The 25,342-nt window shown below is 41.6% G+C and overlaps 1 non-coding gene across 1 annotated transcript; it reads left to right on the top strand.

The window, feature by feature from the left end:
* Positions 1-3,057: 3,057 nt before the first annotated feature.
* On the top strand, positions 3,058-3,129 carry Trnaq-cug (transfer RNA glutamine (anticodon CUG)). The gene has a single exon. It is a non-coding gene; the product is annotated as a tRNA-Gln (tRNA).
* The last annotated feature ends 22,213 nt before the right edge of the window (positions 3,130-25,342 follow it).

The raw sequence follows: 25,342 nt of genomic DNA, 5'->3' as shown, positions 1-25,342 counted from the left end.
TTCCTGCGACTTTTTGGGATTCATCCAGAGATAAGCAAATTATCTCAATAAATTTGTTGATGGCACATACTGTACTCTTCCTTTTCTGGAAATTAAACTTATTTAATGTGATGGCATTAGATTTTGCTATGACATTTTGGATCTGGATTGCAACAACTTTTTTGAATACTTTTGAGAATATTGGGAGAAAACTTACTGATCAGAAGTTTCCTACAGCTTCCCTTAAGTCTTTCTTGACTGATGGATTTACTTCTGCATACTTTGAGACATCTGACAAGAAACCTTCCTCAAATGACTGGTTTTTATTTCAGATAGCAGTCCCAATACTATAGTAAAAAACGTTTTGGTTGCTATATTAGGTATTTAATCCTAACTGTTTAATTTTTATTCACCTTTTCTAAATCTTTAGCTATAATTTGCTCAAATTTAGTTATAACTTCCTGTTTTTCTGATTTTCTGATCATCATATGATTTTGATACATTGATAAAAAGAACTCATTGAAATATTCTAACATTTCTGAAGGATTTACAGTGGATTTGTCATCTACCTTAATTTTAAAGATTACTGGGTTGGCAGCTATGACACCAAGTTAAAATTTTACGACTGACCACATGGAATTTGATTTCTAAGTATGGTTGAGAAAGAATTCTTTGTGTCCCACCTCTTCTGCTACCTTTAACACCCTTCTAAATACAGTTTTATGCCTTTTTCACACTTCATAAAATCTATATTTGTATTATTTTTCAGTTCATTGTGTAACTGTCTTTTCTACTTGACGCTTTTATACCAGAGATTATCCATTTCTGTTTGCTTGTAAATTTTATGGTAGAGTGGATGGAGAAATATTTCGTTAAAAACATACAAAATAACTTAAAGAAATATCATTATTTTCAACACTTGTAGAACAATGATCTACCTCCCAGTTGACTCCTTCAAGCCTACAATAAAACAAGTTTATATTTTTCGTAGTGAAGCATCGTTTGATGAATTTTTTTCAAATCGCTGGTTCAGTTATTTTTGGTAGCCGCAGAAACGGTGCAGAATGATCAGAAATGCCTAAATGAATGCAGAATTTTTTTCTGTCATGAAATGAATAACTTTTCAGAATGTTATCTATACAGGTTGCAATTTGTTTACTCTATCTTGTGAATTTTGTGAAGTCAGCTCGAAATGAAATGTCTTAATCAGATCAACAAATTCTGTTGATTCACTGGATTCGTTCATTATGTTTATGTTAAAATCAGTGGCTATGATAATCATGTCTTTTTGCTCTTTTGTCAGTTTCTGTGAGAGACTTCTTAGTTTAAACAGAAATACCTCTGTTACTTCTTTATCTGGGATTCTCGACATCGAAATTATTAGAATATTTTGTCTCTCTAATTCTAAACAGCAACTTCCAAACATGTCATCATCATCAGATAAATAAAATCATTTATTAAGTTATATGTTAAATAAGTATTAATTAGTACAGGAACCCCCTTGAGTTTTATTTCTTCCACAGTAGCTACTGGCTACAACAGACTTCTCTGAGTTATTAAGGACTTTGATGCAGTATTTTGTTAGCCAATTTTCGTTTACTCAGATGAATGATAAATTTCTCTCCCCTCCCAGGAAAATGAGTAGATCGTCAAGTTTTGCTGCTCTGCCATTTATATGTTTTGTAAAAATGTGCTTTTAATATTACCCATCGCTTTAAGAATAGATTTTCGTATCGGATTTTTACCTTTTATTACTTTATGCAGCTTGTCACTCCCATAACTTACATTTAGTTTCCCTTATCCTTTATAATTTTGCACTTGCCAATAAATATCTTCCTGAAATTTGAATTTCCTGTGCTAGGCAATCTGTGGTTATAAAATTATTTTGTCTATACGTTTGTTACTCGCTGATCTTCTGTGGATAGTGCCACTTACTGCTGCTCTTTACGCTGGAATACATTTTTAGCTATTTTCATTACATTTCTTGTTTCATTGATGACGTCTTCTTGACTGACGCTTCGAAGGAAACTTCTGCCCAGATGGTAAATAATGCTTTGCAATTTGCATTAAAGTGAACACTTTCTGTCATACTATGTTTTGGTTTCAGAACGTTCTTCAAAAGCTTATTCATTTGATGTACTATGTGCACTTATCTTGTAGTTTATGTTGCACCTTTATATTTGTCTAATGGGTTTGCACTCTGTTTATTATTTGCAGTTTCTCCAATCACGCCAGGTTCCATCGTATTACTAAAGTCTGTTTTATTACGCACACACGCGGTTTTGCAGCTGTGTTTCTTCAATGTATTTGTATTTTCATTGGCACACGATTTTTTTTAGTTTTATATTTTCTTCACTGAAGGAATTTATTTCATCTTGAAGAATTTCAATGTCTCTGGTTAGCAGATTCATAATATCGTTTTAGAGCTAACTGTGTTTATGAACTCTACGCGTTCGTCACGCTCGCCATACATTGGACAACCAAGGAAATTAGTCATTTAAAAAATTTAAATTGATATTCGCGCAGTCATTATGAAACTAGAAGGTACCCTTCAAACATAATGCACCTATTAAAACGGGTTTCTCACCTACCCTTGCACGCTGAACAACTATATGTAAGTTTTTTGTGGAACCGGAGTGGCACTGCACAGACCTGTTGGCGCCATCTAGCACTCTGTGTATTTGCCGTTATGCAGTGTGGTCTTATGGTGCTACATTGAATTTCTGGTGAAGCTACTTTTCCTCGTCACTAGAACGTGTCCTAACATCTGCCGTAGTTTTTGGTTGTACTGTTGAGGTTGGTCCATAATGTCGCTGTAAGTTGAAGCAAGGGGTGTTTTCTGTTACACCGGGTGTGATGCCAGTGCCCTTCCTCGTGGTACACCCTGAGTAGCATTTGTTGAATATTAAAAGAACCACCGTAACACTGTTGACCAGATAATTCTTGGAGCTCCTGGTCGTTGCCTATCACATGAGCTCAAAAAATAGATCGAAATATTTATAACAAAATTACCCACAATTCCAGTAAACGTCTTCTGATACAGGTATCTGTCACTCAGCGCAACGACGGCTCCCGACCGGTCCCATGGTGTAATGGTTAGCACTCTGGACTCTGAATCCAGCGATCCGAGTTCAAATCTCGGTGGGACCTTGCATTTTTAATCCTTCCCATAACACACGAAAGCGCATTTACAGCGGAACAATTAAGTTACTGAAAAGATAAATGATGATGTGACAAAGAAAAGTAGAAAAAGTATAAAATACAGAGAAATGCAACCAGACACTTTTTTTGAAAAAAATATTCGTTTATTCCCGTAAGCTAGTTTTCACCCTTTTCAAGCTCACGTTCAGATGGGGCACATGAAAGTTACATATTTACTTTCAGAGCGCGGAAGTTACGAGATAATTTCGACAGCGCTTTAGAAGTAAACATGTAACTTCCATTGGCCCATCTCAAGATAAGTCTGAACAGGTTCGAAAGCAAGTTTGTAGAGATAAACGAAATAGTCAAACAAGGGAGTAGTTACAGTTTTCTTTATTTCTATTCAGTACACAGTCACGGGTTGTAAAACATCCGTAATGGATAGGTTTAATCTGCAGAGAAGGTATACCTAAACTGTAAAGATAGTTTATACACTTTTATAGAACAGACACACTAGTAGTAACTTTTCATACTCATTCGTATTCAGACGAGTTTTCAGTTATAAATCTGCAGCGGCCATTATATAATGTTTTAAATCTATCGTTGATAATGGTCCTATCTATAATCCCATAAAAGAACTCAGGACCAGAATCATGGAACGTAAAGGAAGTTCTAAAATAATGAAATTCGCATACAAGAACCCATTTTCGACACATGTCAAACATCATATAATGGTCAATGAAGATGAAAAAAAGTGCTTCGGAAAGTGTTTGGAAATTACTCATAAAAACTTTAGATATGGTAGTTAGTAGGAGATATGTGACCAAGGTGAAAATTTCTTGTCCCGCCAATGAAAGAGTCTTTCCGAATGAGACATGCCTTTACTTTTAGGCATAGTCATGTTTTAGGTTAATGTGTTCTAAATTTTTTCAGTGACTAAAATCAGTCTCTGGTGAGCAATTCTGGAAACGTCAATCTAAGGCTGTCATAGGCTCTTCATTCGAATAAACGTTGTTCAGTTGTATATATCGTTGAATGTTCGAATGGGCGGAAATCGTAGGATGTAAAATCAGGTGAATAGGCTAGATGTTCCAACTATTGATTCTCTAGATCATTCAATTTCCCCGTTGCTAAAGCATTCCAGGACGCTTCTCACCTATTTTTCATCAAATTAATTCAGAAATCCTGCCTAATATTCGCCAGTCATTGTTTTATATTCTCCAATAAAACTCAATATGAAAAACATACCTGGCATAGAAAAACCGTCTGATTTAAACTTTGGAAGTATCCTATACTTGGCTGTTTCACACATCTTCAATCGCCAATTGTCCACGACCGTATTAAGAACTTGCTGCTTTTATCTGTAGCTTTACTTTTGGGTCGGTCTTCACGTAGATCATCTCGAATTAAGTACACCCATGTTTGTATTCAGTCTACCCTTTATTAACTGTTGAAAATGAATGCGCAAAACCGCTGTAAGGTGCTGATGAATTGTGCAGCACAGAGTACTCCCGTTTATAATTTTCAACTAAAATCACAAAATTATGTGTAAAGAAACCTGTTCCGATCTGAAAGTCGACTCCTGATTTACTTTACAGCGCAACGTGTAGGAATGTTACAAGAATAAAAGTTCAGTAACGTGTCTCTCTAGGATCATGAGAAATTCCCTTCTTGACAGAATACTGTGTGATTTAGTACAAGTCTTTAAACTTTTGCTCCAAAAATTAAACGCGAATAGAAAACTATAGCCGCTGTATAGCATGAAAAAGAATAAAATTAATTTTTTTGATACTGCCATGGTACCTACGGTTACTGCTAGTGCAGTTGCTCTTCCAAACAGCAACCTGTATCAGCAAACCGATTACTCGTGGGCAGTGTTTACTGGGGCTACGCACAGCTCTCTTTAAAAAGAATAGTTCGATGCAGCTATATAGTCGAGCCGCGCACGTCTGCTTTCATGCCCCACAGCTATTTCGCTGCAGCTAATAGCCTGTAGCTGTGATCCTGCATTAGGATAGTCTGTGCATTGGCTAGGATTGCGAATTAATAAAATATATAGATATTCAAAATAGAAGTTAAATGAATAACTTAATAACTCGGGTTCCTTTCTAACGTCTGTAGTTGGTGTAGACTACAGAGGATCATTTTGAACGATGTTTATTCAAGAAATGACATCTCAAATAAACGGGAAGTGGTCCTGCGATATTCATTTAAAGTACAGATAGAAAAACCCCTGTCAAACGCAGTAAAGTTGCGTTGAAAGCGTAACGAGAACGGTAGCAAAATCTCCAAACTGAACACTCATCGAAGGCACGTGAATTACGTCGATTTCGTAATCACAATAGACGAAATATTCGTCAGATCAAAACAGTACAGAGTTCAACATGGTGGTTCACAAACTGACACACGCGATTGAGAGAACAGAAACTCATATTCTAACTATGCGCAGTTCCGTATTACAAGCGGAAAAAAATTTGAGTCCTGCTCTTTAGCACATTCAGACCTCTCGAATTATAAAGCATGATGGCGGCCGTTCACCACCCAGAAACAAACACCTCCACGATCGGATCATGCACGTTACTGCAGGCAGGTCTGCCTTCTTCCAGAACTCGCTGCGAAGTGTCCAGGGCCGCTCCCCTGAGCCGCTCTCGAAGAGCCCCATTTTTCACTTGACTCTCGTGGTGTTCCGCAACTGTCTACTTTTTCATTGGCTATAAGGCCATTCCCATCCAAAATACATCGTCCTTGAACTCTACAGACTTGATTTTATTCAAGTTGACCATTTACTGCACTAAACTAACACGTTATGACATTGGCTCTGAGCACTATGGGACCTAATGTTACGATATTATTTAAATAAAAGAAATGTTATAAACATTTGTTTACACTAAGATCATTTACAATAAATATGAGTAATAGTTGGTTCATAAATAAATAAACCAACATTCTTGCGCATGTATGCTCTCGATAAATGAGAAAACATTGTCGTATAATATTTTTTAAACACTTATTTATGCCATCTTGACAGAGGCGTCTTTTGGTTCTCTTTCCAATCGTAGTGACGGTAACACATGCGGTTGACGACTTGTAAAATTAGAACACCTTTTTAATAGCATTTGCAATCAACATTTAAATAAAGTTACTGTCAAAATAGTAAACTGTTCGTTAAATAAAATACAAGTAGGAAATAAACCTAAGGTAGTGAAGATGTGTTCATTTGCTGGGTAAATGTAGAAAATTCAATGTTCTGACAAGCGTATGCATAATAAAAAAGATATAAAAGACTTAATAAATCAAGAAATAAAATAGATACAAATACATAGCCTTCAGGGATGACAGCTATATTGCAATACTGTCATCTGAGATTTAGTTTGTTGGAATCGCATAAAGCCTTTAGAAGTAGTTAATTCAGAGATCCATTGTGTAAACGTTAATTCGCTATGGAATATTGACTTCTGTAGTTTTAAGGATATTGAAATTCTGTTGTGTCTCTGGATGCACCTCATTTACGCTGTAAATTTTTATTGACTCTCAAGAGAGCTGTAAGTAGCCGTCTTTCAGTATGCCTCAAAGCTTGCCGTTACTGGGAGCCCAGCCCGCCCTCTTAAGTTGGCGACATGTCGTACAAATTCCCCATACTGGGATTTTCTGGTTTCCGCCCAGGGGATGCTTGTGCCTTGCCCGGTTGGCCTGGAGCATCCTGACCCCTGGGCCCGCTACAGTTCAGCCGTACATCAAGTTCATCTTACCTCGTAGCAATTCTAGGCAGACGATTAGCTCGCCTACATACGTGTAATGTTACAGTTCAACACAACATTAAATTCTGTATACAAGGTGAGTCACCTAACGTTACCGCTGGATATATTTCGTAAACCACATCAAATACTGACGAACCGATTCCACAGACCGAACGTGAGGAGAGGGGCTAGTGTAATTGGTTAATACAAACCATAAAAAAATGCACGGAAGTATGTTTTTTAACATAAACCTAAGTTTTTTTAAATGGAACTCCGTTAGTTTTGTTAGCACATCTGAACATATAAACAAATACGTAATCAGTGCCGTTTGTTGCATTGTAAAATGTTAATTACATCCGGAGATATTGTAACCTAAAGTTGACGCTTGAGTACCTCTCCTCCGGAGAGCACCGAATTACGTAGGGATCCAAAGGGAACGGTGATGGACCTTAGGTACAGAAGAGACTGGAACAGCACATAACGTCCACATGCTAACACATTTTTATTGGTCTTTTTCACTGACGCACATGTACATTACCATGAGGGGTGAGTTACACGTACACACGTGGTTTTCGTTTTCAATTACGGAGTGGAATAGAGTGTGTCCCGACATGTCAGGCCAATAGATGTTCAATGTGGTGGCCATCATTTGCTGCACACAATTGCAGTCTCTGGCGTAATGAATGTCGTACACGCCGCAGTACATCTGGTGTAACGTCGCCGCAGGCTGCCACAATACGTTGTTTCATATCCTCTGGGGTTGTAGGCACATCACGGTACACATTTTCCTTTAACGTACCCCACAGAAAGAAGTCCAGAGGTGTAAGATCAGGAGAACGGGCTGGCAATTTATGCGTCCTCCACGTCCTATGAAACGCCCGTCGAACATCCTGTCAAGGGTCAGCCTAGTGTTAATTGTGGAATGTGCAGGTGCACCATCATGCTGATACCACATACGTCGACGCGTTTCCAGTGGGACATTTTAGAGCAACGTTGGCAGATCATTCTGTAGGAGCGCGATGTATGTTGCAGCTATTTGGGCGCCTGCAATGAAGTGAGGACCAATGAGGTGGTCGCCAATGATCCCGCACCATACATTTACAGTCCACGATCGCTGTCGCTCTACCTGCCTGAGCCAGCGAGGATTGTCCACGGACCAGTAATGCATGTTCCGTAGATTCACTGCCCCGTGGTTTGTGAAACCCGCTTCATCGGTAAAGAGGTAGAACTACAACGCATTCTCTGTTAATGCCCATTGACAGAATTGAACTCGATGCCCCATGTAAAAAATGGTTGAAATGGCACTAAGCACTATGGGACCCAACTGCTGTGGTCATAAGTCCCCAGAACTTAGAACTACTTAAACCTAACTAACCTAAGGACATCACACACATTCATGCCCGAGGCAGGATTCGAACCTGCGACCGTAGCGGTCGTGCGGTTCCAGACTGTAGCGCCTTTAACCGCTCGGCCACTCCGGCCGGCCGCCCCATGTAATTGCTGATGTAGCGACACATGAAACGGGTGAAAGCGGTGACGATGCAGTATGCGCATGACACTACTTTGACTCAGTCCACCGGCTCTCGCAATGTCCCGTGTACTCATGTGTGGGTTCATGGCAACAGCAGCTAACACACCAACTGCACCCGCTTCTCCTGTGACGGGCCTGTTACGGACCCGTTTGCGTGTTACGACCATACCTGTTGCATACAGTTGGCGTTAGATGTTTTGCAATGTGCGGCACGTTGGATGCTCTCTGTCCGGGTACCGTTCTGCATACACCCTGCAGGCTTCAGCAGCATTTCGTCGACATTCGCCGTAGATGAGTATCATCTCCGCCTTTTCAGAGTTCGAATACACCATGCTCACAGTTTCTACAACACTACACTATCACAGACGTCTGGTAACAGGGTGTACTACAGTTGGTCTGCGTGCGGAGACGAATGCAGAACAACAATAGCAGCAAGCGCTACATGCGGACACTGCGACAGCTAGACCAAACGACAACAGTGCACTACAGCCACACTCGTAAACACGGTCGTCATCGTAAACATGTCCCTGCAGATGCTGCTCGCCGACCGTGGCCCGTGCTTGTTACAACACGCAACTGACCTTCGGAGGTTTCAAGCATCAACTTTAGGTTACAATATCTCCGGATGTAATTAACATTTTACAATGCAACAAACGGCACTGATAACGTATTTGTTTATATGTTCAGATGTGCTAACAAAACTAACGTGGTTCCATTTTAAAAAAACGTAGGTTTGTGTTCAAAAACATACGTCCGTGTATTTTTGTATGGTTTGTATTAAACAATTACACTAGCCCCTCTCCTCACGTTCGGTCTGTGGAATCGGTTCGTCAATATTTGATGTGGTTTACGAAATATATCCAGCGGTAACGTTAGGTGACTCACCCTGTGTATTGACGCATGACGAAAGGTGAGCAGTTCACGAATTAAGAAAGGATGACAAACTAAATGTGACGTATTTCTTGAAAGGTCTAGTGAAACCGGTGTCTGAGAAGCCTCCAAGGAAGCATTATAGACTCTCTGACGATCTTCATCTACAGGAACTATTTAGGGGACAATCTGAAGAGCACACCTAGACTGTTTGAAGATAATGCCACTTGTCGTCCAATAAAGTCAGCCGGCCACTGTGACCGAGCGGTTCTAGGCGCTTCAGTCTAGAACCGTGCTGCTGCTACGGTCGCAGGTTCGTATCTTGCCTCGGGCATGGATATGTGTGATGTCCTTAGGTTAGTTAGGTTTAGGTAGTTCTAAGGCTAGGGCACTGATGTTCTCAGATGTGCTTAGTCCCATAGGGCTTAGTTCCATAGTGCTTAGAGCCATTTGAATCAATAAAGTCATCAGAAGACCAAACGAATTGCAACAAGGTTCAAAATGGTTCAAATGGCTCTGAGCACTATGGGACTTAACATCTGAGGGCATCAGTCCCCTAGACCTTAGAACTACTTAAACTTAACTAACCTAAGGACAACACACACATCCATGCCCGAGGCAGGATTCGAACCTGCGACCGCAGCGGTTGCGCGGTTCCAGACTGAAGCGCCTAGAACCGCTTGGCCACACCGGCCGGCATTACAACAAGGCTTAGACGAGATATATACACGGTACATAAACTGGCAACTGTCCTTAAACTGTAAAAAGTGTGAGATTCTGTAGATGAGTATTAAAAAAGAAAAGAAAATCCATTAAATTTCGGTTACACGATTGGTCCCACGAATGTAGGAGTTGTCGATTCAGGTGAATTTCTACGGATTACAATTACGAGCAACTTTAAAATGGAACCAACCAAAAAAAAAAAAAAAAAAAAAAAGGCGAAACAAAAAGACTGAATTTTATTGCCAGAATGCATAGAAGTTGCAATAAATCTACTAAAGAGACTATTCACACTCCACTTACCTGTCCTAGCAGTATTGGTGTATGGTATAGCATCTGGTAGGCTAGCCATTACCTATGCAAGTAGGTTCTCAGTACCTGCATATCCATCGAATCTGGCCGAGAAGTGGGTTTTGAAATAAGGCTATTGTCAATGAGGTAGTTGTATAACCCCACTGTCCACACCTTTGGGTAATTAATCGGTTTTCAGTATGTAGATGCTCAATGAAGACTGTAAACCACCATTTATAAAGCAAGGATTTTTAATTAATGCTAAATTATGGCTGTACATACTTCAAAAGGTTGGTGGAATAGCGATGCTCTAATTTAATTTTGTGATGTAATAAAAGTCAAAGTTATCAGAGGTTCTATTGTTTATTATAAATCCTCACACAAAATGGTTGCAGTAGTTGCACTGAAGCATAACATGAACATGTTTAATAACATCCTATTCACTGAAAAATTATCACAAGAAAATGAAACAGTTACAGGTAACTAAGGTTGGCAGAGATTCAAGACAAGGAACCAGTAGGTAGGTTACTACATTATTAGCACACTGATCTGTTTCCATGATCTGGCACCAGTGACTGCCAAGATTTGAGTTCGCAAAATTGTGCATGCCGGAAAGGCGTCTTCCTCCAACTCACTAACACTTTAACGATTGAGAGATTGCAGGACACTCTCACTTCTGATTCGATGTTATGCTGCGTAATGTTCTTAGGGAAGTTGATCTTTATTAATTGGTTGCTATACCTGGATACGATCTGACTTCATTCACATGATGAAAAGGTTGGCAGTAGTTAACACTCTTGGTTGTGTGCTCTAGTGAAGGAATAGCTTTGCCTGCATTCAAAAAAAGAGGGAACCGATTTAAACGACTGCAGTAAAAGCGTACAGCAGCTAAGGGCCAAGGGGAGCGTTTTTTTTAAGTGGAACCTTGGTGGAAAAGTTGCGAACTGCCAAGTTCCCCGGTCTCATTGTGCAGACACATCGGATGGAGACAGTGCGTTGGCGGCCGCGTCCAGGTAGGCTGACAAGTTCCGAGGAGCTAGGCAGGAAGCCAATGAGACGACTGAGTTTCTGCAAATTTCTATGGGACAGGTCGGTGGCGCCCAGACATGCAGACTCTGCTACAATACATATTTGTGAAGGCACAAGGCTTTTAGGGAATTTTGTGGCTGTTCTTTGGAAAGTTCGAAATGGATGTAACAGGGGAGATAACGGTCTTTTTATGGAGGGCTGTGGTTCCATCCATTTAGCAAAAGATAAGACGTAAACGTGTGGGAAAGAGGCCATGAAGCTGAATCTGTTTTCCTTTTCTTCCAATTAATTTTTAAAATCACTGATTAGTCAAATCTGTGCATGCAAAGCAAGGGTCAGTCTCCCAGCTTTGAGTGCCGCACTCCAGCTCATGACTGACTTGGGCTAAAGTAGGAGTAGTGCTGTGCTGTGCTTCCGAGCTGGCGAGGAAAGCTAGTGTGCCGCTTAGAGCGTGTGCCAGTCACCATCTGAACTGTCAGAGGTACTGCTTCTAGCATCACGCACACAACAAGTGATGCGTGGGTGTACTTATTTGTTTTGGGTCGGCCGTCTAAACATTTGACATATTCTGTCACGCATAGTCATGGCACGGAGTCAAATTGGTTTGTCAGACCAACAAACGGGTCCACCTGCACACTGGAATCCACCGGGGGTTCAGAGGCTCATAGGGAAGTTCCTGCGTTTCGAATTAGCTGAACGCGAGACCGAGTACTTGTATGTTTTCGAGCGCGCGCCATTAATAACAGTTTGCTGCCGTCCATGACTCCAGTCGCTGAGCGCAGCGTGGTGTGCTGCCCTGACCTGCAGAAGGGTAAAAGTATTCGGTACCACGGCGTAGGGCTCCAATATATGCTTCTCAGCACCCTGTTCTTTGGAACCATATTTTTCTTTATGAAATAGTAAAGTATAGATGTTTGATAGGAGCGTAGTTTTTGGGCCATACCACAGATTGACAAGTGTGAAGTCAGGTAAAGCGATCAGTTCTATTGTTATTTAGATCACAACTCCTCCCAGTGTTCTGATTAACAATACCTATTCCATTTTTATTAAAGTCTTGATTACAATTGAAAGTAGGAAGCTTGCAAATTGGCGAACCGCTGGCAGGATCTAGGTCGTTGGCACTCCTGTGATGCTGTCATTTAGCGTCCATGCCGAACAGATCCACACTATGAAGAAATAAAAAAAAGGGAAAATATGGTTCATTAGTACGTTCTAGGCACTTAATTCTCTGACTGTGGTGTGTTTATGTGTTTGTTTAATTTACATTGTATTTTTTTCAGTGACTTCTGTGTCACAAGTCGACCGTTTTCCCGTCGTTGCTGACGGCGTTGTCGTATTATTTTTGTCTTGTTTACTATTGTATTTGTTTTGTATTTGTTTTTTTTTTTTTACTCTGAATTTTGTGTACTATTGGCGTAGTCTCGAACTGCATGCGGCTTTGCTATTTTTTTTTTTTTTTTTTTGCGTCATTGTATTGTACTGCGTATATCGTGTGAGTTGTGGACATAGAATTTGAATGATAACGAGAAGTAGGGCACGGAGACAAGTAGACTGGGAGCGAGAAAATGAAGTGTACGTCACTGAGGAAGAGCGCAATGAAACGGTAGAGGAACAGTTTGAACATAGGGAGACGTTGCTGTTGAACGGTGTTAGCAACAACGATGTCGTGCAGCAAGGAAACCAGAGAGACGAAAGGGATATGGCCTTTCTCGAAGGGACAGACAGTGTCAGATAGCATGCGATATAAGATGTGAGCGTACCACAACATATAGAAACAGAGTCGATTATTAGAAATCCGGACAGAGAAGACAGGACGGTATCAGAACGCAATGTTGCGGAAACAACACCGCAGAAATCAAGTATGAGTTCGGTCGATCACGATATTGAGGAAAAGGAAGAGAACTCCAGTCTGGTGTCATTTTTAATGGGAATGGAGAAGAAACTTGACAGACTAAAAGGAAGGAAGGAAAGATTAATGGACTAAAAACAATAGAGGAGAAAATTAATGAGACGAGGAGGGACACAAACAATATCGGTGCTCAGCTAAATCAGATGTGAGAGGAACACAAGTCATGGGCAAGTAAACTCTAGGAAAACCTACGTAAAGTAAACACCAAACCTATGAAAGGGTTAAAGATTTCACATGATGCTAAGAAGACGGTAGAGAGCGCCAAGACATTAGCAAGTTTCGTAAGACGAGTAGCTGAAGCATCGAAAACTATAAAACGCATAGCATAGCAGGGACGTGAGGCAGTGGTCAATTTCAACAAGAAGGTCGAAAGCGCGGAAAAGCGGCAAAATGACGCGGAGCAGCGCATCGACACGAAAATACGTGAAGCCACTGATCTTCTTGCGACAGCGGCCATAGACAAATTAGAACCTGAACTGCGAAAATTAGGGACTGGTTCGGATGTGACAACTGCAACTCCAGTGAGCGAGACTGAAGAGGTCTGGACTCTCCTTTCGTTCAAATCTCAACAGGAAGCTATCAACATGCGTATGGAGAAGAAATTGGAGGAGCCGCTAAGAAAACAGATTAAAATGCGGCCAAGTACGAACGCAACGGAACCAGAAACAAATTCGGACGGGACGGATAACTGCATACCGTTAAGAGCGAGCACAAGACATGGAGAGATAAACGTCGCATTTTCTCGAAGCTGTGCAGGAAGCACACATGAGGGGACGTCGAACGAGGACAACCAAAGGACTGGTATTTTCCGTAGGACGGAAGTTGTTGACGAAACGCCATTTGATTTTGAACACTTCTTACAACTCCAAAAATTACTCACCCACGCACTTGGATCTCACAATTTGACTTCTCTTTACCTGCAAATTGGCCTTTAAAATACAAATTAGACTTCATTTGTGGACACTTGCAAGGGTCAGTTGAGGAGGAAATGAGCGGAATTTCAGCGACGTGTAGGAGTTACCAGGAGTTCAAGGAGAGCTTCCTAAATATCAACTGGTTCAAGGAGACGCAAGAGCGCATAAAGTACGAGATGATTGTTGGGAAAGATTTCGAGAGTTCCGACTACAAAAGCCCAGTCAAGTTCCTTGATGCAATGTGATTGACAAGAACCAGTATCTTGACGTACCATGCTCTACAGATGAAATCATGCGTCACTGTTACACCAAACTTCCGTCAGCATATCAACGAGTATTAGCTGGCAGGTGTAACGTGGAGCTCAGTACTCTCCGTAACACACTTTACGAATTAGACTACGCCTTCCGAGCAGAGAACTTCAGAGAACACAGAGGAAAGTCTGACAGATACGTCGCAGACCCTATGTCGCGTCAACAATACAACCATTATAATAATAGGAACGAAAATGTACGGAAACCATGCACGGTCGGGAAATTTCGGAAGCAATGTATTTGAACAACGAAGAGACTGGAATGGGAACCACAATAATTATGTACTATGCAACAGAGGCTGGAATGGAAGGAGAAATGAAGGCTACAACCACAAAATAACGGATGGCGAAACTATGGCTCGGATTTCAATGGTAATGGAAGATGTGGGCCAATGAACAACAGTGGAAACTGAGATTCGGGAACCGAACCCAGGACGAGTGGCGCGAGGAAATATCAACCAACCTCAATGACTAGTTGAATAGGCAGAAGAAGCACAAAACGCATCTAAACTAGCCTCACCAATCTTATTAGATACGACTATCTAGAAGGAGCGATGCTGGAAGTTTATTGGTTCTGAGCACTATGGCTCTGAGCAGTATGGGACTTAACTGTGGAGGTCATCAGTCCCCTAGAACTTAGAACTACTTAAACCTAACTAACCTAAGGACATCACACACATCCATGCCCGAGGCAGGATTCGAACCTGCGTCCGTAGCGGTCGCGCAGTTCCAGACTGTAGCGCCTAGAAACACTCGGCCACTCCGGCCGGCGTTGAAGTTTATTATTCTGTACAAGCAACAGATAGTTTAATGGTCGGTGACAGCCGAACATAAGCATAGTAGCATAAGTTTTGTTTACTTATAATAGTGTTAAGGACAACAATCATTTCTTTAGATTTTTTTTTTGTAAATCCACCATGTTAATTAGCATAGGAACTTCTCTCATTACTGCTAATCGTAAGAGTTAGGCATTGTTAGAATTTCACTGCACAAATATTTCTTCGTAACATGTATCAAGTTTATAGATGTACGACTGGTCATCCCAGAGCTGACTAATTACAATTGTTGAGAGTAGAAACGTGCCGATTTCGCGACGGAAACTTCGTTGTTTATTTGAGTGCAATTTCACGTGAGTTAATATGTTCTCATAGCAGTTTTGCAGTTTGCATGGAACGCAGAATCAGGTGTCACAACAACGACAGTATTGGAGGTAGAACTCTTCTCGTAACTTCTTAGAGTTCAGCTATAATCATATTTCTTCTGTTTATTGTGTGTGCATTGCAGTAAACGCACTTGTACGATCCGGTATAAAATTCGAGGTATAGTGTGTGAGAGGGGCGTCATTGAGATTAGTTTGAAAGACCCATGGAGGTATTTTGCAGGATAGTCGTGTATTGTCCACGGAAGAGGCGTGTTTACTTTCTTGTGTGTTTCGCCGTGGTTTCTGACCATTGCCCAATGCAGTGTGTCTTCACTGTGGGCTGATTATTGTCATCGCCAGTGGCGCAGTGTATTTGTGGTATGTTTTTGGTCTATGGATGTCGCCTTTGGTGCGATGTTTCTCGCGAATGGGATATTTTATTCGAGTGTGGTTACACAGGTGAGCTATCGCGTCTGAAGCGATTGTTGTTCACTGTGGTTATTCGTTTGTGGTTTTCGCTTGTGGTTTTTCGCAGTGTTGTGTGATGATATTCGTGTGGGCTTTCGCGAGTTGTTCGCGAGCGCCTGAGTGGTAGATCTTGGGCCATAGTTTGTACTATGTGGCGTGAGCACTGAATGTATGAGTCACTTTGGTATGCGAGGCACGTTTAGTGAGTACACTGCGACCTACACACGCTGAAGCCATTTGTAAATCTTATCCTTTTTTTTAGCAGCCTTTTTGGTGTTGTCATCCAGTACTGTTGTCGACGATGCCTGGACTCCCAAAAAGGTACATAATGCAAACTTTACATCGTGCTAGAGTTGAAGCTGCAAAGTGAAAAGATTACTTCTCACATCGAATTCTACGAGCAGAATTTAAAGTGATTCTCTAACTAGCAGCGGACGAAGTGTCATCTTAGTTCTTCCTCTCTTCCCTCATAACATTTGCCCCTTCTTAAAGAGCCAATCCTAGCCTCTCATGAGCACTCATCTAATGATAAGTGTCAATTAGCCTGGAGCATACTCCCACTTCTCAATAACGTTCCAAAACTGCTATGTCAGACCAGGCTGACAAATGAAATGCCAGCATTTTCGCGCCCAGAGCCCTGCAGCTAAAGAAATGTATATGTTTTGGCCCTGTCCTGTCAATGCCTCACAGGAGCCGGCCGGAGTGGCTGAGCGGTTCTAGGCGCTTCAGTCCGGAACCGCGCGACCGCTACGGTCGCAGGTTCGAATCCTGCCTCGGGCATGGATGTGTGTGATGTCCTTAGGCTAGTTAGTTTTAAGTAGTTCTCCCGTATTCTGCAGAGAGCGTAGAGCCACAAATACCTGTAGCTTTCACAGAGCCTGCATAGTGTCCACTGGCATATTGCTCTTCTACCAGCAGAATGGCGCCGGCTTCTCTCTGCAAAAAATGGCCCTGAGCACTATGGGACTTAACTGCTGTGGTCATCAGTCCCCTAGAACTTAGAACTAGTTAAACCTAACTAACCTAAGGACATCACAAACATCCATGCCCGAGGCAGGACTCGAACCGGCGGCTGTAGCGGTCTTGCGGTTCCAGACTGCAGCGCCTTTAACCGCACGGCCACTTCGGCCGGCTTCTCTCTGCATTCTTTACGCAAGGCTCATTGTTGTCCACCTTGCGGGACCTTTACTTTACTTGACAACGCCTTCACCACATAAAAACTTTTTAGGAAACTGGAAGTGATGGTCATCCCATGCAGGTTTCCAAAGATTCATGTGCAGCCGTCCACACGGCCGCGGCGTTACTTGCTGGCCGCTTTGTGTCTATTCGTGACGGGCGTCCCTTCATCCTGTCCACTACACACAACAGGCTTCAGTGAACGCTGCCCTACCCAATGTTGACGTCAACTTTTACAACCTGCATTAAGAAAATGGTGCCCTTCAGACCGCTTTCATATGCTGCCTGTCTGTGAAATTGGCAGGCCAGACAAACGTAATTCTCCAGAAATAAAAGTACTTCATGTATTGGCAATCATTATTGGATAATCCTTAAAAAAATAGAGGAATGCGCTAAATACTGATGACGTGAAAGTCGACAAAACCGTCAGTTTCGTTGTCTTTCGTAGTCTACACCAGATTTGCAGTCAAAAACTTTTAATTGCACTTTGATGTTGAATGAACCACTGTTTACGGCCAGATCGATTCTTGTCTATTATAAGACAGTACAGATAACCGGATAGCCACATACCACAATTGACTGATGTCCAATAATATGATTCTTTGAGTGTAGTAACGTAACACTGAAGTTACTATCCACAAAAGTTCACACGTGGCAAACATTTGCACACATCAAAAAAAGTTTTGCATCACCCTGGTTGCCAGAACTCCTGAAGATAGACGTTGGCTGTGAATATAGTACCACAGACACAGTCCCTTTGACTGTTCAGAGATGTCACTAAACCCGCCCAAAGATGTATACAATCATGCATGAGCAGCGCCTATTAGACGGAGGGGATCCGACAATCGATCAGTTCCGGTCATTCCACCAGGAAGGAGGTACACGGCTCGTATTGTCTGTAGTTCAATACCGCGGTTCTATCGCGTCCGCATTGTTACTTCACGCTAGGAATGGCTCTCAACAAGGGAAGTGTCCAAAGCGATGTTGTTCGGACGTGGAGGAGATACAGAGAGACAGGAACTCTCGATGCATGACATGCCTCGCTCAGGCCGCCCAAGGGCTACTACTGCAGTGGATGACCGCTACCTACGGATTATGGCCCGGACAAAACACTGACAACAACGCCACCATGTTGAATAATGCTTTTCGTGCAGCCACAGGACGTCGTGTTACGACTCAAACTGTGGGCAATAGGCTGTATGATGAGCAACTTCACTCCCGAAGTCCACGGCGAGGTCCATCTTTGCAACGACGACACTATGCAGCGCGGTACAGCTGGGCCCAACAACATGCCGAATGGACCGCTCAGGATTGGCATCACGTTCTCTTCACCGATGCGTGTCGCATATGCCTTCAACCAGACAATCGTCGGAGATGTGTTTGGATGGAACCCGGTGAGGCTGAACGTCTTAAACACACTGGCCAGCGAGGACAGCAGGGTGGAGGTTCCCTGATGTTTTGGGGTGACAGTACGTCAGGGCGACGAACACCGTTGGTGGTCACGGAAAGCGCCGTAACGGCTGTACTGTTCGTGAATGCCATCCTCCGACCGATAGTGCAACCATATCGGCTGCATATTGGCGAGGCACTCCTCTTCATGGACGACAATTCGCGTCCCCATCGTGCACATCTTGTGAATGACTTCCTTCAGGATAACGATACTGCTCGACTAGAGTGGCCAGCATGTTCTCCAGACATGAATCCTATCGAACATGCGTGGGATGGATTGAAAAGGGCTGATTATGGACGACGTGACCCACCAAGCACTCTGAGGGATCTATGCCGAAGCGTCGTTGAGGAGTGGGACAATCTGCACCAACAGTGCGTCGATGAGCTTTTGACTAGTATGTCACGAAGAATACAGGCATGCGTCAATGCAAGAGGACGTGCTGCTTGGTATTAGAGGTACTGGTGTATACAGCAATCTGAACAACCACCTCTGAACATCTCGCTGTATGGTGGTACAACATGCAATGTGTGGTTTTCATGTGCAATAAAAAGAGCGGAAATGATGTTAATGTTCACTCTGTATTCCAGTTTTCTGTACAGGTTCCGGAATTCTCGGAACCGAGGTGATGCAAAACTTTTTTGATGTGTGTGTAATTAACATACTTACTGGTTAAAGTTCTTAAAATAACTGCACTTGAGGTCTAACAATCATATCACTACTAAAATGATATGCACACCAAATAACTGTTCGAGGTAACACTGTTCATATTCTGATACTATTGTCACAATAAGCATTATTGGAGTTTGATCCAGTTCATAATAATAATTACACATTCATTATCCATTACATCATTGAACTATCTCCCAGACACGAAGTTAAATAGAATTCTGTACTTTTCCTGACTTGTAACTTGTACTAACTCGTCTATGGTTCATCCCCCTATCGGAGTATATAGATCTTGCTCAATTCAAACTCAATGCACACTGACTTAAAATGGCTTCCAACAAACTTCTTTTAACTTCATTCGTAATCGATGTTTTTGAGAAGCCTGTGCAATCCACGATTTAAATCATGAGGCATTTTTTGTAAGTTTACAATTGTTACTACTGAAAACTTGTTTTTTTTACTATATTTTCATAAATTGGAATTAAAGGTTTTCACTTCTGAGCAGTTGAATAGGAGAGGGGGATTCATTTTAAAAATGATGTTTGAATATAACAATAATTAATACTGAATTACGTTGTTTAGTTTGCCCAAAATATGGGGTTTTATTTCAGTAACTATGCTTTTACTGAGGATGATAACGACTGAAACACTAAATAAGTGCAAATGAAGCAAACATATTTTCATCCTTGATTGTATGAATCTTTCATTTATTTCTATACCTTTTTCATCAACTGTATCAGGAAGTCAGTAATCAGGTACGTGTTTACAGATGAACAATAATAACGAAACCTTAAATTACTGACGTTTTGTAATTAACACAGTTATTGGACAAGTTCTGAGTCAATATTTGAGAGTTTAGGTATTGTACACATGTCATAAAAACAACATTATTGAAGATATCTGAGAATTTACAAAAAGTTATAATTTCTGGGGGGAAAGAAAACATAACAGCTGGAAGGAACCCACCTGCTGTGTTACAATCCTTATCTAATATGACTTAAGCCGACATCGAAACAATTCAAAGAAGGGCAGATCGATTTACATTATCGAAATGTAGGAGAGTTAGTCTAAATGATGTGATAAGCGACATGGAGTGACAATCAATAGCACAAAGGCGTTTTTCATTGTACAATGTTAAAAAATATATCGGCTCAACCACTTGTTTATAGTGTAAAACACTAAGACTGACGCGTTTCGGAAGTCAAGCTTCCATCATCAGAATAATAAAAAGTAAAAGAAGCTGTTAAAATTCGCTAAAATGCAACATGCACCAGGCACAATAAAATTGATAATAAAATTAAAACATCGTGGCTACTTCCCTTGTTGCGGCCGTGTCTTCCAAGGTGCATCTCCACATAGTCGTCAAAATATGACTAGGTGGAGATGCACCTTGGAAGACACGGTCGCAACAAGGGAAGTAGCCACGATGTTTTAATTTTATTATCTAATTTAATGTGCCTGGTGCATGTTCCATTTTAGCGAGTTTTAACAGGTTCTTTTACTTTTTATTATTCTGATGATGGAAGCTTGACTTCCGAATCGCGTCAATCTTAGTGTTTTACACTATAAACAAGTGGTTGAGCCGATATATTTTTTAACATTGAATATTCACAATCACGACCTCTTATCCAGTATGGATAAAATCAAAGTTTTTCATTGTGCTGACATCTTTTCAAGAAAGTTCAATGATTAAATTTCTTCTCCGAAAGACAAATTTTAGTTGCATTCCATCTACATGGAGGCTATCGCGGTAAGAAATTATAAGTCAAAGATTGATCGGAAATATTTAGGTGTTCGTTTTTTCCACGAATTTCGAGAGTGGAACGGTACAGAAATTGTCTGAACGTGGTTTTGTGTACCCTCTGTCAAACATGTAGGTGTGAGTAGCGATGAAATGATGCAGATATAAGTGTATGGGTATACCATATATGAAGCAGTGCGTAAATATCCGAATCAAATGAGACGATACTGAGCGGATTAGATTAAGAAGTGATACACTAAAAGGAACAGTATGAGCTTTCCTAAAAATTGGAAGTCAAATAGGAAAGAAGAGACTACAAACTTTTGAAAAGTGGTTTTAGAGTATGGTCTTGCTTGAGGCAAAGAAAACAGCGGTTTCCCAACCTAAGCATGTTGAGGCGCTCTTGTGCCTCTTGTACGGTTTAGCAGTCAAGAGCACAATGATCACGTTGTGCGCAGGACACGCAATACAGTTCCGGCGTCCGCTTATTACTGCGTTTAGAGCGAGTTTGTTTAGGCTCTATATTAAGAGCTGATGCTGAGGGACTGTAAGGCGTTTGAAATTGGTTATATTTCTCTGTGGAGTTTCTGAGCAATGAGCCGTCCATCAGCTTCTTGCGCTGGCAACTCCATTAATCTTACTTAAAACGTCTCCTTCGGAAAAGTTATGTCATTTCACGCGGATTATCCAGCAACAACAGATTTCTTCTGAGAAGGCGTGCAGTATCCCCGGAACCAAGACTTCGTCGTAGCAGTTGACTTCTTATTATGGTGCCTGTATTCTTTGACTACATTCTATGAACGTTAAATTGAGGTTTTCCGAAGAGAAGAACTGAATAGGCGCAATCGCTTTCATATAATTTAGGTGCGCCTGAATGATTTTATCTCTGTACTGTACCCGCAGAATTTTCTTTGTATGCGTATCCTCGTACGTCGACGCTGTTACGGCGATCCATCGACCAGCATCTTAGGTTCGCTTTCGAGAGAGCCTTGAAGAAAGACGCGCTTTTTAACACTAGAAAAACAGGGGTTGCTATCCAACGAGTTTTCAAATTGTTTCCAAAATCGGTGAGTTCTCCACGTCTCCTGTGAAGTGTTCTAATTTAATGGACTATGATTTGACTTTCGTAGCAGCTGCGTTGGGTGGAGAGACTACATTATTCTTGTTTAAGATGACAACGGTCCAGAGAGTTTTCTTTCCATACTGTGAGCCCAGTGGTTAGGGTGCGCTTCGCTTTATCCATAAACCTCTCATACAAAGTACATGGGTTGGATAAAAAGTAGTGGCAACACCGCCATAACATGAAGAATACACGTCACATGGCATGCCCGCTGTCTGTAACTGATAACAGAAGATCAGATAAGTAGTGCAGAGAGCGTCGATGGCTGTGTTAGAGTCAGTTGCTGTGTGCAATGTCCGAAAGTGAGGAAAGACAGTTCGAGCGCCATAACAGTATGTTTAGAAACACAAACAACTTGCGTGGACCAATACAGAAGTGGCACGTGGTCGGAGCGCACAACAATGTTCCCTTCTGGCAAAGCATAATATCATTCTTCATGACAAGGCACGATGCGACACAGCGAACCCCGTGCAGGAGTTCCAGCTTACATGGAGGTGGGACATAACGGAACACCCGATGTGAGTCCCTGTGATTACGACCTGTTCGTCAAAATGAAGGAACATCTTCGTGGCACGCGATACAATCCAAGAGAGTGTTATTGAGTGCTACTGACAAGGGATTTCAGATCGATTCCGTATTTTTGGTTTTTACGGAAGGCCTTTGCCACTTTACCACACAAGCGGCTCGTAGCGAAATTGCGTGCTTATGGAATATCGTCTCAGTTATGTGACTGGATTTGTAATTTCCTATCAGAGAGATTACAGTTAGTAGTAATTGACGGAAAGTTATCGAGTAAAACAGGAGTGATTTCCGGCGTTTCCCAAGGTAGTGTTGCCGGCCGGAGTGGCCGTCCGGTTCTGGGCGCTACAGTCTGGAACCGAACGACCGCTACAGTCGCTGGTTCGAATCCTGCCTCGGGCATGGATGTGTGTGATGTCCTTAGGTTAGTTAGGTTTAATTAGTTCTAAGTTCTAGGCGACTAATGACCTCAGAAGTTAAGTCGCATAGTGCTCAGAGCCATTTGAGCCAAGGTAGTGTTATAGGCCTTTTGCTGTTTTTTATCTATATAAACGATTTGGGAGACAATCTGAGCAGCCGTCTTCGGTTGTTTGCAGATGACGCTGTCGTTTATCGACTAATAAAGTCATCAGAAGATCAAAACAAACTGCAAAAAGATTTAGAAAAGATATTTCAATGCTGAGAAAATTGGCAGTTGACCCTAAATAACAAAAAGTGTGAGATCACCAACATGAGTGCTAAAAAAAAATTCGGTAAACTTTGGTTGCACGATAAATCAGTCAAATCTAAAGGCCGTAAATTCAACTAAATACCTAGGAATTACAATTGCGAACAACTGAAATTGGAAGGAACACATAGGAAATGTTGTGGGGAAGGCTAACCAAAGACTGCGTTTTGTTGGCAGGGCACTTAGAAAATGTAACAGACCTACTAAGGAGACTGCCTATACAATGCTTGTCCGTCCTCTTTTAGAATACTGCTGCGCGGTGTGGGATCCTTACCAGATAGGACTGACGGAGTACATCGAAAAAGTTCAAAGAAGGGCAGCACGTTTTGTATTATCGTGAAATATGAGAGAGGGTGTCACCGAAATGATACGGGATCTGGGCTCGCCGTCATTAAAAGAAAGGCGTTTTTAATTGCGACGGAATCTTCTCACGAAATTCCAATCACCAACTTTCTCCTCCGAATGCGAAAATATTTTGTTGACTCCGTTTTTGAAACGATCATCGCGATAAAATAAGGGAAATGAGAGCTCGCACTGAAAGATTTAGGTGTTCGTTCTTTCCGTGATTGGAATAATAGAGAACTGTGAAGGTGGTTCGACGAACCCTCTGCCAGGCACACAAATGGGATTTGCAGAGTATCCACGTAGATGTAGATGCAGAAGAGAAGACATCATCCGTGTGACCGGGCGGTTCTTGCAAGACATCGACAGAGATGGATGCGCTGTGTTGTAAGCCGCCTTCCATCGCTGTGGGGAAAGATGATCGAGATGCGATACGATTATATTGAGGGGAAGTTAACACGGTGAACTTCTGTTAGTAATGACTGCTATGTACTATCACTTTGTTGCCTCTATCTTTTATCACCTCATGTATTATGATCTGCTTCGTCAAAGGATCGTGTAGGTCTGTTTAGTCGCTCAAAAGTGTAACACTTGACAGCGTCTGCTCCACATGAGCATTGAGAGTGTCTAAATTTGGAGAGCTGTGTCTCAGCTGAGAATTCTCCTATAGCGACTACGAATCGAGTAATATTCGACCTCTGATCGCTTTCTTTTCGAAATATGTAGTTTTTTATGTCGACATGTCTATAGTACTGTCAGAAGTTAATAATCTTCTCACAAGACAATTAGTATTTGTCGTGTAAAAAACTATGGCAGTAGCAAGTAAAATAAATAAACAACTAAATAAATAAAGTGACAGCTACTGAAGACAAAAGGGGCGCAGAAATAAACCAGAGATAATAGCAATCGCGAGCTTCGCCAATCGTCGATACACCGAGATCTGCACTAAATGTCCCACGGCATTATTCATAGCAGTAATTGGCTTGTGATTTTTTCTCGAAAATAGAGCATGACGTATTCTATAAGAGGCGTGAAACAGAACATTTCCCCGATCGTGGATGTAATGTTGCTCATCATACGTTAATATGACAGCGTCGTTGCTCCTCTTTATGAGCAAAGGTGGAAGTGTTGCTCGCAGATATTCTTCCACGTGAAGGCTCCGGCGATTCTTATCCGTGTGTCGGCACCAAAATATTTGACGTAGCTCTAAGCTGAATTAGTAATACACGTCGCTTGCTTTCACAACACAAACTTTTTTTTTACACCAAAGAGAAAGAGATTTACTCAAAGATATCATAATACGTAATTCCATGAACCACGACCGTACAGCAGAAAAATCTCTGGAATGAGCATTGCGTTCTGCGCATGTTAACATTGAACTGGGATTGTGAAGTGATCTCTGGTTACCGCTGTTTGCATACGCTTTCTACAGAGTTCGAAACCTTTTGTGTTACACGAGTACATTTATGTTACATTGAAGATGTACTATGAGAAATGCAAGATTACCCCAGTATTTAACTTTTACTGACAGTTGTGTCATAAGTTTACGTCAATTCTGTC

Source organism: Schistocerca serialis, chromosome 2 (assembly GCF_023864345.2).
Source record: "Schistocerca serialis cubense isolate TAMUIC-IGC-003099 chromosome 2, iqSchSeri2.2, whole genome shotgun sequence".
In the NCBI taxonomy this organism is placed as follows: Eukaryota; Metazoa; Arthropoda; class Insecta; order Orthoptera; family Acrididae; genus Schistocerca; species Schistocerca serialis.
Note: the sequence above shows the minus strand (reverse complement) of the source record. Positions and strands in the feature narration are given on the sequence as shown.